Source organism: Dendrobates tinctorius, unplaced genomic scaffold (genome assembly GCF_039654945.1).
Source record: "Dendrobates tinctorius isolate UK_male_01 unplaced genomic scaffold, ASM3965494v1 ptg000143l, whole genome shotgun sequence".
In the NCBI taxonomy this organism is placed as follows: Eukaryota; Metazoa; Chordata; class Amphibia; order Anura; family Dendrobatidae; genus Dendrobates; species Dendrobates tinctorius.
Genome location: NW_027361810.1, coordinates 4,324,636 through 4,336,736, shown reverse-complemented (window position 1 = coordinate 4,336,736; position 12,101 = coordinate 4,324,636). Strand labels below are relative to the sequence as shown.

The following is a 12,101-nucleotide window of genomic DNA, read 5'->3' as shown; positions in this document are numbered from 1 at the left end:
CCCCCGCTGCGCCCTTCTCTCGTCTCCATTCACTTTATAACTCAGGGATTCTCCTTCTCTTCTTGTAGAAAAGACAAATGTAGAACCAAGCAGAACATTATGTGGTTACAATTGTCTGTCCTCCTCGTGGAAGAGACACTACAGCTGTGATCATGGATGGAGGACGGCGCTGTCATCACAGTGTGGCCGCCAATCCTCAACACATCGTCAATGTATCAGTGGAAGATAATTGGGGAGGAACAAATAGATCTGGATCTGACATGAACCTCTATATAAACCAAAGCTGGAGAAGAAACCTTTCACTGGATCACAAACAATATGACGTTTCTGAGTGCGCACTACATCCTCTTCAGATAGTGGCTTATTACAGTGTCTCACATCATTGCTTTCTCCACCCACTATAGTTTTCCACCAAGGGTGAATTTTTATTTTCCTGCACATGATCCTTAGTTTTCCACCCACTTGTCACTTGTGCAGTATATGGGAATCTGTCCAGGTGATTCCTATTCCACAGACTGCGGAGAGTCAGGTCTCAGAAGCGATAACTTAGCGTCTCTGCGACTCCTGAACCGTCCTCAAATCTCAGCAAAACAAAGGAAATTCGCTCCGTGTTTATCTTCCATTACTCATAGAGCCGTGATTTGTTTAACGCACGTCCTGATTGCTATCACCGCTTTTATGGCGCTTTGCAAATCACTGTATTTCTTTCTAATGTAAAATTCATGGTCGAAGAAAGTAATTTAAGTAAGTAAAATACTCGCATGCTTGGTAATTTGGCTCTGCAGCAGGAAAGTAATGTGAGATATTGTAAGATGCTAAAGGAGGAAGGCGAGAACAAAACCCAAACTTTATTAAAGGGATATGAGCCTGTACAAATAAGGTCCTCGTGTTCACTGGTTTTTTTTTCGTCGAGCTTTTTATCTAAATATCTGTTTTAGGCACGTTATCTGTAATATATATATATATATATATATTGTGGTGTAGTAACCACTGAGTCCGCTAGGGGGCGCTGTGTGGATGTCCCAGGAGAAAGGATGAATCGCAGAATACTGAATGGCCGTTATGTATCTCAAAGTGGGTGGCTTTGGGATGGAGACTTATGTGTTGATCAGCAGTGATACTGCTGAAGTGTTGTTTCAATGTGTAAGGGAGAAGTCTCCAGGTAACTGGAGAGATGGGCGGACCTGGTTACCTACAAACCTGTAAAGAGTGTGTAAAGGCTTGAAGGACCTGTGATGAGGTCAGAGTCATGTGACTCGGTGGGCGTGGCTATGGACCCTATAATGTGGCCAGGGTAGGTCACATGGGGGTGAATGCTGGGACCTGGTCGGGTCCCGCTGAGATGGGGCTTCCTGCCTGACAGCACGTGTGGACGCTGTGTTTAATGGCTGCAAGTGCCTGAGAGTTCCCTGGAGGGAATGGACGTCTGCAGCCTGGAGAAAGAACCATGAGTGAACCCTGACGGGTGAGATATCTGAGAGGCTGAAGAGCCTGAGTACTGACATAGTGTATGCATAACCTGTATGACTACAGGGATTACAGAGGTGAACTCTGTCATGGACGCTATGCTGATTAAGTGAAGTTTATGTTACTGCTGTGGGTTTATGATACTTAATAAACCGCATGAACTGTTTTGGTTTTATGAAAACACGGTGCCGGATGTGATTTATCGGCTGCCAAGCGAGTATCCCCTACCCGAATGACAGCGCTACCTCACAATATCATAATATATATATATATATATATATATGTATATATAAGAATCTTGAAAATTTTCACACCGACCACTGGGGCTTTTTTAGACTTTAATGTTTTTCATGTTGTTTCAGGAAATCCATGTAAATATTAGACTACAATAAACAGACCTGATCTTTTGTATTGAAGCATCTAATGAGCATTGTGCAGAGGTCATTGTGAAGGGAGGAGGAGGAGGTGTGCTGTGACACCACCTATTGTAAATAGTGGGTGGATCATGTGTTATCTTCTGTATATAGAGGTGTTATCAGTCATTGTACAGGAGGAGGAGGTGAGCTGTGATATTACCTATTGTGAATGGTGGATCCTGTGTTATCTGCTGTATATAATGGTGTTATCAATCATTGCAATCCTGCCTCTAATGATAAGGAGACTGCTGAAATCTCTTCCTAAAAGGACGGAAAATATGGGTCTAAACTTGCCTAAGGGGCCAGTACGAAAATTGCAAGATTCATAACTTTGCCTTTTTAATATATATCATGATATAAAAAATGACCATTTTCATTTAAATGCTTTTGAAATAATAGGTGCTCTTCTGATACTAGCTGCTCTTTTAGGGCTCCGCTTGTCTGTGAGTGAAGGTAGGAGGGGGTGCGGGTACATTCTGTCTATATGTTAAAAATAAAGGAGAAGAAAGCCTCTGCTCCTGGCAGTGAATAAAATAAAAATCTGTTTCTGTTACTAAAAGTCATTCCTAAAAAGCAAAAATGTTATTTTGTGCCAAAGAGAGTAGAACACATCACGTATCATTATATTGTCATTAGAAGTTTAATTTGTACATGATTTATACTTAATGTTTGGGTTCTATAAATAATAGTTTATTATATTTTTTAAATGTCCCTAATGTAACAGCACTGTTGTCAGGTGTCCTGGGACCAGGGGCTCCTTCCCTACCCCTAAAGCCAGGCATGTCCAAGCTATCCCTGGTCCACGGATTGCTTCTCATGGTGAAGACGCCAGGGTCATGTGCCTTGCTGAGGTCCTAAATCAACCCTTATCTGTCCCATACCCCACCCTGGGAAGTGGGGAGTAGTAGTGTATAAGAATACACAAACCAGACTAACAAGGGCAGACATACAGGGTTAAATGAAAATACCAATCATGCAAATATGTGCTCACAAACAACAGAGCACATCACCGAAAAGTAAAGGAAGAAAAAAAAAACAAATTGAAGAGAATAGGTGTATACACACAAACAAATCACCAAGCATCAGTCTGCAGAACAACACTCCAAACGCTTTCTAACAACCAACACTTCCAACTCCAGATCCAGGCAGTATGAATCTAACACTGGCAATCTCTGATTGCCAGAGGCAAATATATATTGCAGAGAGAAGAGGCCAAAACTGAACAGCTGAGACCATCACCACATAAAAGCTCCAGGATCTCTCAACTGAAGACACTAACCCCTGCACTGCAAGCAGAAACCTGCACTGCTTAACATGATGGTGGCTTCTAATTAGTGCAGGAGTACTTGAAATCCATCACCGTGATTTTCTGGCCCCTGTCGCAGTAAACCCGTGACAGCTATACACTTGACACATTAGTATCTAGTTTGTGCCCTTGTAATTACTGAATGACCCTTCTCTTAGTGATCCTCTAGGCCAATCAGATCTAAGAGTCACAGAATGCTCCTCCCCTGCAGAACTGACTAGTGAACAGAAAACAAGAAGGCATGGCTGACTTTTTATTGTACCTCATTTGACATGTTCTAGAAGTTCTCAAATTTCTTCAGTAACCAAAATGTAGAAGACAACAGTAATTAGTAGATGGTGAGGAGGGGAGGAGGGAGATGCAGCTTCTAAGATTTCAGTATGAGTGAGAAAGGGAGCAGCAACTCTCACATCACAGAACAAGGAGCCTGCTGTCTCTAAACATATGGAGAAAGAAAGAAATAGGGACCCAATTTGGTTGGCTAGAAAACAATTCATGTACAATACAGTTTTGTAAAAAAGAGTATACTTTTATCTAATGACCGCGCTGCACTTCCAAACCTTCCAGCTGTACTTCTATGGAAAAGGATGGAATTTGGGCACATGGACATATTTTGAGGCATAAAGGGGTAGCACTAGTAAATGACTTATGGTTTGTGCTTCTTAAGGTTGCAATGGTGCTTGTGACTGGTACAGGTGACCATGGTCTCCCAGCGACTGCTCTAAACATTCACAATGGAATCAGATGTCAGGGCTTTGACGTTTTCTACATTGCAATTTTTAAATTGTAGGAGGCAGAGAGATGCTTTAAAGCAAAGTCATATTAAAATTTAGTTTAATCAATTATTGGTACTAATGTAAAGAATCAACTTTGTAATAAATGTTATCAGAGTAATCTTTATCTATCTCCTCCTAGTCCAGTCATTCACTCTCAATTCTGCTATAAAATCGGTATTCAGTGAAGACAAATTTTCCCATTACTGAGATAGGAGATGTCAGTTGGTGCTCATAGATTTCTATGCGCAGGGAAGGAGGGTGGAGCTAGAGACAGACACAGAAATAAAGAGGAGGAGCTAGAGGCAGACACATAAATAAAGGGAGGAGCTAGAAGGAGACAGAAATAAAGGGTGAGGAGCTAGAGGCAGACACAGAAATAAAGGGTGAGGAGCTAGAGGCAGAGATAAAATTATAGGTAGAGGAGCGAGAGGCAGAGGCAGAAATAAAGGGTGAGGGGCGAGAGGCAGAGACAGAAATAAAGGGGGAGGAGCGAGAGGCAGAGACAGAAATAAAGGGGGAGGAGCGAGAGGCAGAGACAGAAATAAAGGGGGAGGAGTGAGAGGCAGACAGAAATAAAGGGTGACGAGTGAGAGGCAGAGACAGAAATAAAGGGTGAGGAGCGAGAGGCAGAGGCAGAAATAAAGGGGAGGAGCGAGAGGCGGAAACAGAAATAAAGGGGGAGGAGTGAGAGGCAGAGACAGAAATATAGGGGGAGGAGTGAGAGGCAGGCAGAAATAAAGGGAGGAGTGAGAGGCAGACAGAAATAAAGGGGGAGGAGCGAGAGGCAGACAGAAATAAAGGGGGAGAAGTGAGAGGCAGTGACAGAAATAAAGGGTGAGGAGCTAGAGGCAGACACAGAAATAAAGGGTGAGGAGCTAGAGGCAGAGACATAAATATAGAGAGACGAGCGAGAGGCAGAGGCAGAAATAAAGGGTGAAGAACTAGATTCAGAGACAGAAATAAGGGGGAGGAGCGAGAGGCACACACAGAAATAAAGGGGGAGGAGCGAGAGGTAGACAGAAATAAAGGGTGAAGAGCCAGAGGCAGACAGAAATAAAGGGTGAGGAGCAAGAGGCAGAGACAGAAATAAAGGGTGAGGAGCTAGAGGCAGAGACAGGAATAAAGGGGGGAGTGAGAGGCAGACAGAAATAAAGGGTGAGGAGCGAGAGGCAGACTCAGAAATAAAGGGGGAGGAGCAAGAGGCAGACAGAAATAAAGGGGGAGGAGCGAGAAGCAGAGACAGAAATAAAGGGGGAGGCGTGAGAGGCAGAGACAGAAATAAAGGGTGAGGAGCTAGAGGCAGAGACAGAAATAAAGGGTGAGGAGCTAGAGGCAGACACAGACATTCTGCTGCAAGTTCTCCTGAAACGATGGTCACACTATAAAATTTTCGATAAAAATAGAAAATCCCTTTTAAAAGAAAAAAAAAGCGATGTGATCCCTTTAAAAACATAGCGTTCAGCCCTTGGGTTCATTCATTACACAATGTGTAGAAGTTTCTTGCCTCTTTAGAGCATAAGGGACGAGGCGTTCAATGCACCAAATGGAAACATGTTGCAGATTTGTTCCCTGCGGTGATGAAGAAAATTCTACGCATGAATTAAAAGCAGGAAAATTGCTCAAGTGACTTAAGATGTTTTCCGTTCTTGACTTCAGGTGGTGTAATCATTAAGGATGCACGACCGGCCGGATTTATTTATATGGATGATTCCAGGTCAAGCTCCGACTTCTCACCAAATATTGAACTCCATCATCAGCCTCCGAGAAGGTGAATGTTCCTGAGCGCAGTGTAATAAACTAGGGAAGCGTCCAATCGATGGAAAGTTACAGCCGCTTACATTAAACATTAACATTTTATTTTTTCTTTAGAATCTTTTCGGCTTTTTAGAATTTGTAGCTCATTCCCATTTTTGTGGAAGCAAACTCAAATTGAACTTTATGTTTGTGTTAAAGAGAACTTGACATTGTGTATATATGTATCTAACTCTAGACTTTGTAGCCATTTGGAAATTGTTCATTTTTCCGCTTCTTTGGTGTTTTCTTGAAGACCACACCCACTTGGCTAAAAATGCAAAATTTATATACAGGCAAGAAGGAGACATACCTTAGGAACAGAGCGAAGCATGAACAAAAGAAAATCATCCCTGGATTCAGGAGCACTGTGAAAAAAAAGAAAGAATACACATATAGACAGTATATCTGTTACTGACATATTCCTCTTCTTTCCCATCTTCTTAGCCAACTGGGCGTGGTTCTCAAGAAGATGCCCAAACAATAGGATGAACTGTTCCCCAATTTGGAAAAAAGACTAGAATGACATACAGGGAAGAGACAAACATATCTCAGAAACGTAGAGGGGCAGAGCAACGACCTTTGCACCGTATATTACCCTATAGGATATCAGTCCAATGAACAAAACCTCGTGCTCAAGTCCTCCGGCCCCCGAGTATCTGCTGGCCAAGACTACGGAGCGAGGAGGGGCTCAGCAATTGGGGAGGCAGAACTATAATAGGTGTAGGGATCATAAAAATGTCCCCCCTTCCAATCACAATGGCCTTGTACAAGTTTTGCATGCGGGCTCGGCTGGTTTAGGATATGCTTGAGCGGAGCAAGGAGCGTTCAGTGGGAGTTTGCAATATTTGGGGCTTTTAATGTAAATGCCAAAAACAACTTAAAGAAAGCGTTAATGGCTACGCACCACCCCGAAATTTTATGTTGAAAATTCGAGCCAAAGTTCTCTACCGAGTCTTTAGCCCTCTTTACCTGACCTGTGAGGAGCCCTCCTTACCTGACCTGTGAGGGGCCCTCCTTACCTGACCTGTGAGGGGCCACTCTTACCTGACCTGTGAGGGGCCCTCCTTACCTGACCTGTGAGGGGCCCTCCTTACCTGACCTGTGAGGGGCCACTCTTACCTGACCTGTGAGGGGCCCTCCTTACCTGACCTGTGAGGGGCCCTCCTTACCTGACCTGTGAGGGGACCCCCTTACCTGACCTGTGAGGAGCCCTCCTTACCTGACCTGTGAGGTGGTCCCCTTACCTGACCTGTGAGGGGCCCTCCTTACCTGACCTGTGAGGGGCCCTCCTTACCTGACCTGTGAGGAGTCCTCCTTACCTGACCTGTGAGGGGCCCTCCTTACCTGACCTGTGAGGAGCCCTCCTTACCTGACCTGTGAGGGGCCCTTCTTACCTGACCTGTGAGGAGCCCTCCTTACCTGACCTGTGAGGTGGTCCCCTTACCTGACCTGTGAGGGGCCCTCCTTACCTGACCTGTGAGGAGCCCTCCTTACCTGACCTGTGAGGGGCCCTCCTTACCTGACCTGTGAGGGGCCCTTCTTACCTGACCTGTGAGGAGCCCTCCTTACCTGACCTGTGAGGTGGTCCCCTTACCTGACCTGTGAGGGGTCCTCCTTACCTGACCTGTGAGGGGTCCTCCTTACCTGACCTGTGAGGGGCCCTCCTTACCTGACCTGTGAGGTGCCCTCCTTACCTGACCTGTTACCTGATACATGGGATGATACAATCCATATCACCTGTAGCTTCATTGTAACCATTTAGAATTCTAAAGATTTTCCCTTCCTGCCGGATTCTCTCCGCTTCTTCTCTGAGGAGGAGGAGGACGCCTTCAGCGCTCGGAATTAGTTTGCTTTATTTTTGACTATTATTTTAGTAAACCTCATTAAGTATTTGTAAGCAGCCGTGAATATAAAGGAGCAGATCGGGTTTAGCGTTTCCTACTTTCGGAGAACTGTAATAATTTCCAGTCTGCAGAAAGCGGCAGAAACATGAAAAGCCCCTTATCCTGAAAATCTGCAGAATAAATAGATTCTTGGGACTCTGCGCAGTTTAATCTTAAGAGTAATAGAGTAATATTCTTTTCTTTGTGTTATTGGAGGCACATAAATCCTCATTACTGTCAGTGTATGCATGCGCAAAAATACAATAAAAGCCAAGAACACACACAGCGCCTCAACGCATCACACCAGGCAGCCGCGTAATGCTCCATCTCTACAGCAATTTACTCGGCCCCATAGGAGTCAACAGGAGCTTTCCAGTAAAGATTTCCAATCCTACAGAACACGGACGGACGCTGAGGAGGCGACGCTCAGGGCTCTGTTAACAGACTTGGACTTTGTAAAGCAAAAGTTTTCAGTGTCATCTATGATATTTCATTGGATAAGTGGCGGTGCTCTTTACAGGGGATGTGCGCGACTTGGAGATCTCCATTTTTAATGCAATGTTCCCCAATGTAAGCATAGCAGATATTCATCTCCAGTGATGCCGGCACTTGGCCTTCCGTGGCTCAGGTGACATTTAGCGCTGCAGCCAGTCAGTGGCCGCTAATGTGCTGCTTTGTGTACACTTGAATCCAAAAAAACGGAAGTGTGAAACCGAGATGAAAATAAGATAAATTTTATTAACTACATAGCACGAATCAGAATATTAACATTACATATGCATAAGGGGACTGAGACTGAACAGAATGAGCGCCAAGCGGTCTACATCAGAGTAAAAGTTAATATGAAATCACATATGGTAAAATAACAAGTGTAGGGCAATGTAGCCACATCACATACGAATCCCAAAAATTTAAATAACAGTGTGAAATAGTAAAGTGCCAAATGTAAAATTAGATCTAAACTGAAACTGACTGGTCATGTAAAAAATAAAAAAGGTGCAAGTGCCTAGGATACCAAGTGGCTACATAACCAAGTGCTAGTGCAAAAATGGATAGAATCACAGGCTTATGATTCATATAATAGTGCAAGTGCCTAGTATGCTACCAAATAGCTGCATGACCATTAAGCTGAACATCCATCATAGCTGACTGTCACTAGATAGGCATAATTACCATGGAGTAGACCAGGCAGGGAGAGGGCCCCGATGCGCGTTTCGCTTGTCGCTTCTTCCAGGGGGACGTCCCCCTGTAATTATGCCTATCTAGTGACGGTCAGCTATGATGGATGTATGATACTATGTAGTTAATAAAATGTATCTTATCTTCATCTCAGTTTCACACTTCTGTTTTTTTTTATTCTATTATAATCTGAAGTGTATCCTTTACAACTTTGGTCTAGTTTTGGGATTTGATATATTTTTTTTTTAGTGTACACTTGCCTCGGCCGAACCTTGGAAGTGTGATATCTATTGCATATTAGTGGCCACTGATTGGCTGCAGTGCTCACGCGGCATTGCAATGCTATCCAGTGCTGACATCACACTCCAGTAGGAGGTGAGTTTCTATTATTTTTACTTTAGTCTGAGGAATATAATATTTAAGAAGGTATTGACCAAATAGTGGATAACCCGTTAAGTGAAAAAAAAAAACCTCTCCCACCAGAGGGCGCTAACTGCATAGCATTTCACAAATCAGTTTAGCCAATCACTCACATGCATTGAGCTCCCCCTAGTGGTGGCTGTACATAGCAAGATTTTTATTTTTAAATTTTGCAGTTCCACAGCTGGGGGAATCAGTCAGAGGAAATGTAGCACAGACCCCATAACATATTGTAGGGAAATGAATCAGAACAGGCTTGTAAAAGTAACTGCTAAGAGTGAACAATGGTTTTACGCTATTCCGGGGCTTTTGTCTCCGGCCACCCCTGATCCGTGTTGTGCCGAAATCACACAAAAATGATGTTTTTACTGTACATTTTCTTTGTGAGTTTTCATTGTATCCACATAAATGTGTCATCCCCAGAACGGAGCAAAACGAACTCTTAGGCGTTTTGTGTTTCAGGACAAAGACTTCCAGAAAGCTTCAGCACCACAGTGAGCGCCACCATTAATCCCCTGGTACAGAACATGACAGTGTGGAAGTGGAACCATGAAAACCAATGTGACTGAGAAGCCGCAGAACAGGAAGGTGACAGATGTAGGAAGTGCTGGAAACATGACCATGTGTATCGCCCTGCCTCAGCATCGCTGCAGGGATATCAGTTACCGATGCTGCAGAGCTGTATTTGTAATGAAGCAGAGTTTATTATGAGTACTGATGTTACAATCCAGTTTGAGGCGTTACTTACGATGGCAGGTAAAAGTGCAGAGCTATCACTCTGGATAAAGACAATTGCATCATTATTTCATCTTACGACACTAATGAAGGCAGCACTGGAGGAAGTTGGGGCCATCTCCATCACGTTTTCTTTTAGATAATGCTATGTGGTTTTGCATCCTGGGCTGGTGTTGTTATTGATACAATTTTAGCGTACACATCACATTATTTACGATCACTTTTTATTGAACTTTTTTAAAAGTGCGGTGACCAAAAAAAAATGACAATTCTAGCTACTCAATTTTTTTTTGATAGATCAGAGTTTTTGTAATGATACGACTATGCTTATTTATTGTCATTTTTCAAGGCGGTATAGTATGGAGGGTGATTTAAACTTTTCTAAAATTATTATTTTTTTTATAGTTTTTAAAACAATTATTTACATTTTTACTGTTTAGTTCCCCTATAGGACTTGAACCTGCAGTTGTCTGATCACTCACACTCTGTACTGTAAATTATGACTTTTCAAAATGTTTCCTGGATTGGCAGCAGAATGTTAAACGTTGAGTTGCGCAGAAATTTAGCGACGTTCCAAACCGTGTAACTGAAGATTTCTTAGGAATAGTCATTGATGATTTGACTCCAGTGTTAAAATGTTAAAAATCTACTTCCAGGGAGATGATTTGCACCGATCCGTCCTATCATCTGCGGCACGTGTGACCTCGGCTCTGTCTCCATATTTGACATTTTTAATTCGCCCCATTGAGTCCAGACTTGTTCCGTGAATAGAATTGGATGACTTTGTTGCCATTTGTCTCGTCTGTGATTCGCACTTGACCAATTGTCTCTGACGCCATTTACTCTACATCTGAAAACCCAAAGATAACAAAATAACGTCTGAGTCGTGTAAATTGTCTCCGGAGCTGTAATCTGTGGTCTCTAGTATTGATGGGAGGCCGGCGATTACAGCTGTACAGCAGATAATGGCCTCAGTTCTGACACAGACGTCTGACACTTGGCTGTAATCACAGGTTACATGCAGGGATCCACTGAATCCAACGTCTCTGGAGGAACAGCAGAAAGCTGAAAGTAATGAAATTGCAGAGAGAAAGCATTTGCACGTGAAGTGGCGTGCTCCCAGCCGGGCGTCAGCCGTGACTGTAGGTCCTGGTGCAGAACGACTCAGCACTCGAGGTGTTAATGACATCATTCGATCAGATTGCTCTTTTACCTCTCAGGATGAGTCGCAGGTGGTCGCACACATCGGTCTTCTGTAACCCGACTCCTCACTGTTTTGGTTGATTCTCTCCGTGCAAAATCCTATAAATGCATTTTGTAATTGTAGATTTGTAATTCGAGCAGATAAAATCTTCCTGTGGACAGAAGTCACCATAACGAGACGCCTACAAATCAGGAATGGGTCAGGGGACGGGTTGTAGTGCGTTTTCCGCAGGTTTGGGAGGAGCCATGCTGGAGAAAGTGTCTGGATATTTCTGAAGTGTTGGTCGAGATCCCCAGAGCAGCAGCGGATGGAAATGTTCTGCCTCTGATTGATGCCTTGGCATTGCTCCAGAAGTAAAAGATACAATGTATCACGTGCAATAATTGTATAAACGCTACGTATCCAGCCGAGGGTGGAAAATGTTGTTTTATTATATAGGTTTAAGGATTAAAGGGGTTGTCCGGTAGTTTAGTATGGATATCCTTTCGTTAGGGAAGGTCAGTAATACTAGATCGATGGGGGGTGACACCGTCAGCTTTTTCTGGTGCCAGCAACGGCCGGATGTGCTTAGTTCCAAAACAGAATAACGCAACTCTGTCAGCTGCATTGTGGCCGCAGCGCAGTACTGCATGTCCACCCCACTATTCACCTAATTATGCGTAGTACCCAGCTGCGGCCACTAGGAGGGTGGCAAAGCTGTCCATTTCCAAACAGTAGAGTCGCACCCCCACTGATCTGGTATTGATGACCTAGTCGAAGATAAGAGCACCAATATTAAAGTATCGGACAACCCCTTTAAAGACTGCATGGCTGCGTACACTGTCACTAATATTTTTTGTCTTGTACATTTGCATCATAAATGCAAAGTTAAACAGTCGCTGTCATTCCACCAAGCCTAAATCACTAATACAGGTGAATATC

General features: G+C 43.6%; 1 long non-coding RNA gene across 1 annotated transcript in view; it reads left to right on the top strand.

The window, feature by feature from the left end:
* Nucleotides 1-12,101, top strand: part of LOC141049166 (uncharacterized) — a 15,288-nt gene extending 3,187 nt beyond the window's left edge. The window contains exons 2-3 of the long non-coding RNA XR_012220270.1: nucleotides 5,622-5,733; nucleotides 9,704-12,101. This is a non-coding gene — a long non-coding RNA (uncharacterized lncRNA). The remainder of the gene's footprint in view (nucleotides 1-5,621; nucleotides 5,734-9,703) is intronic.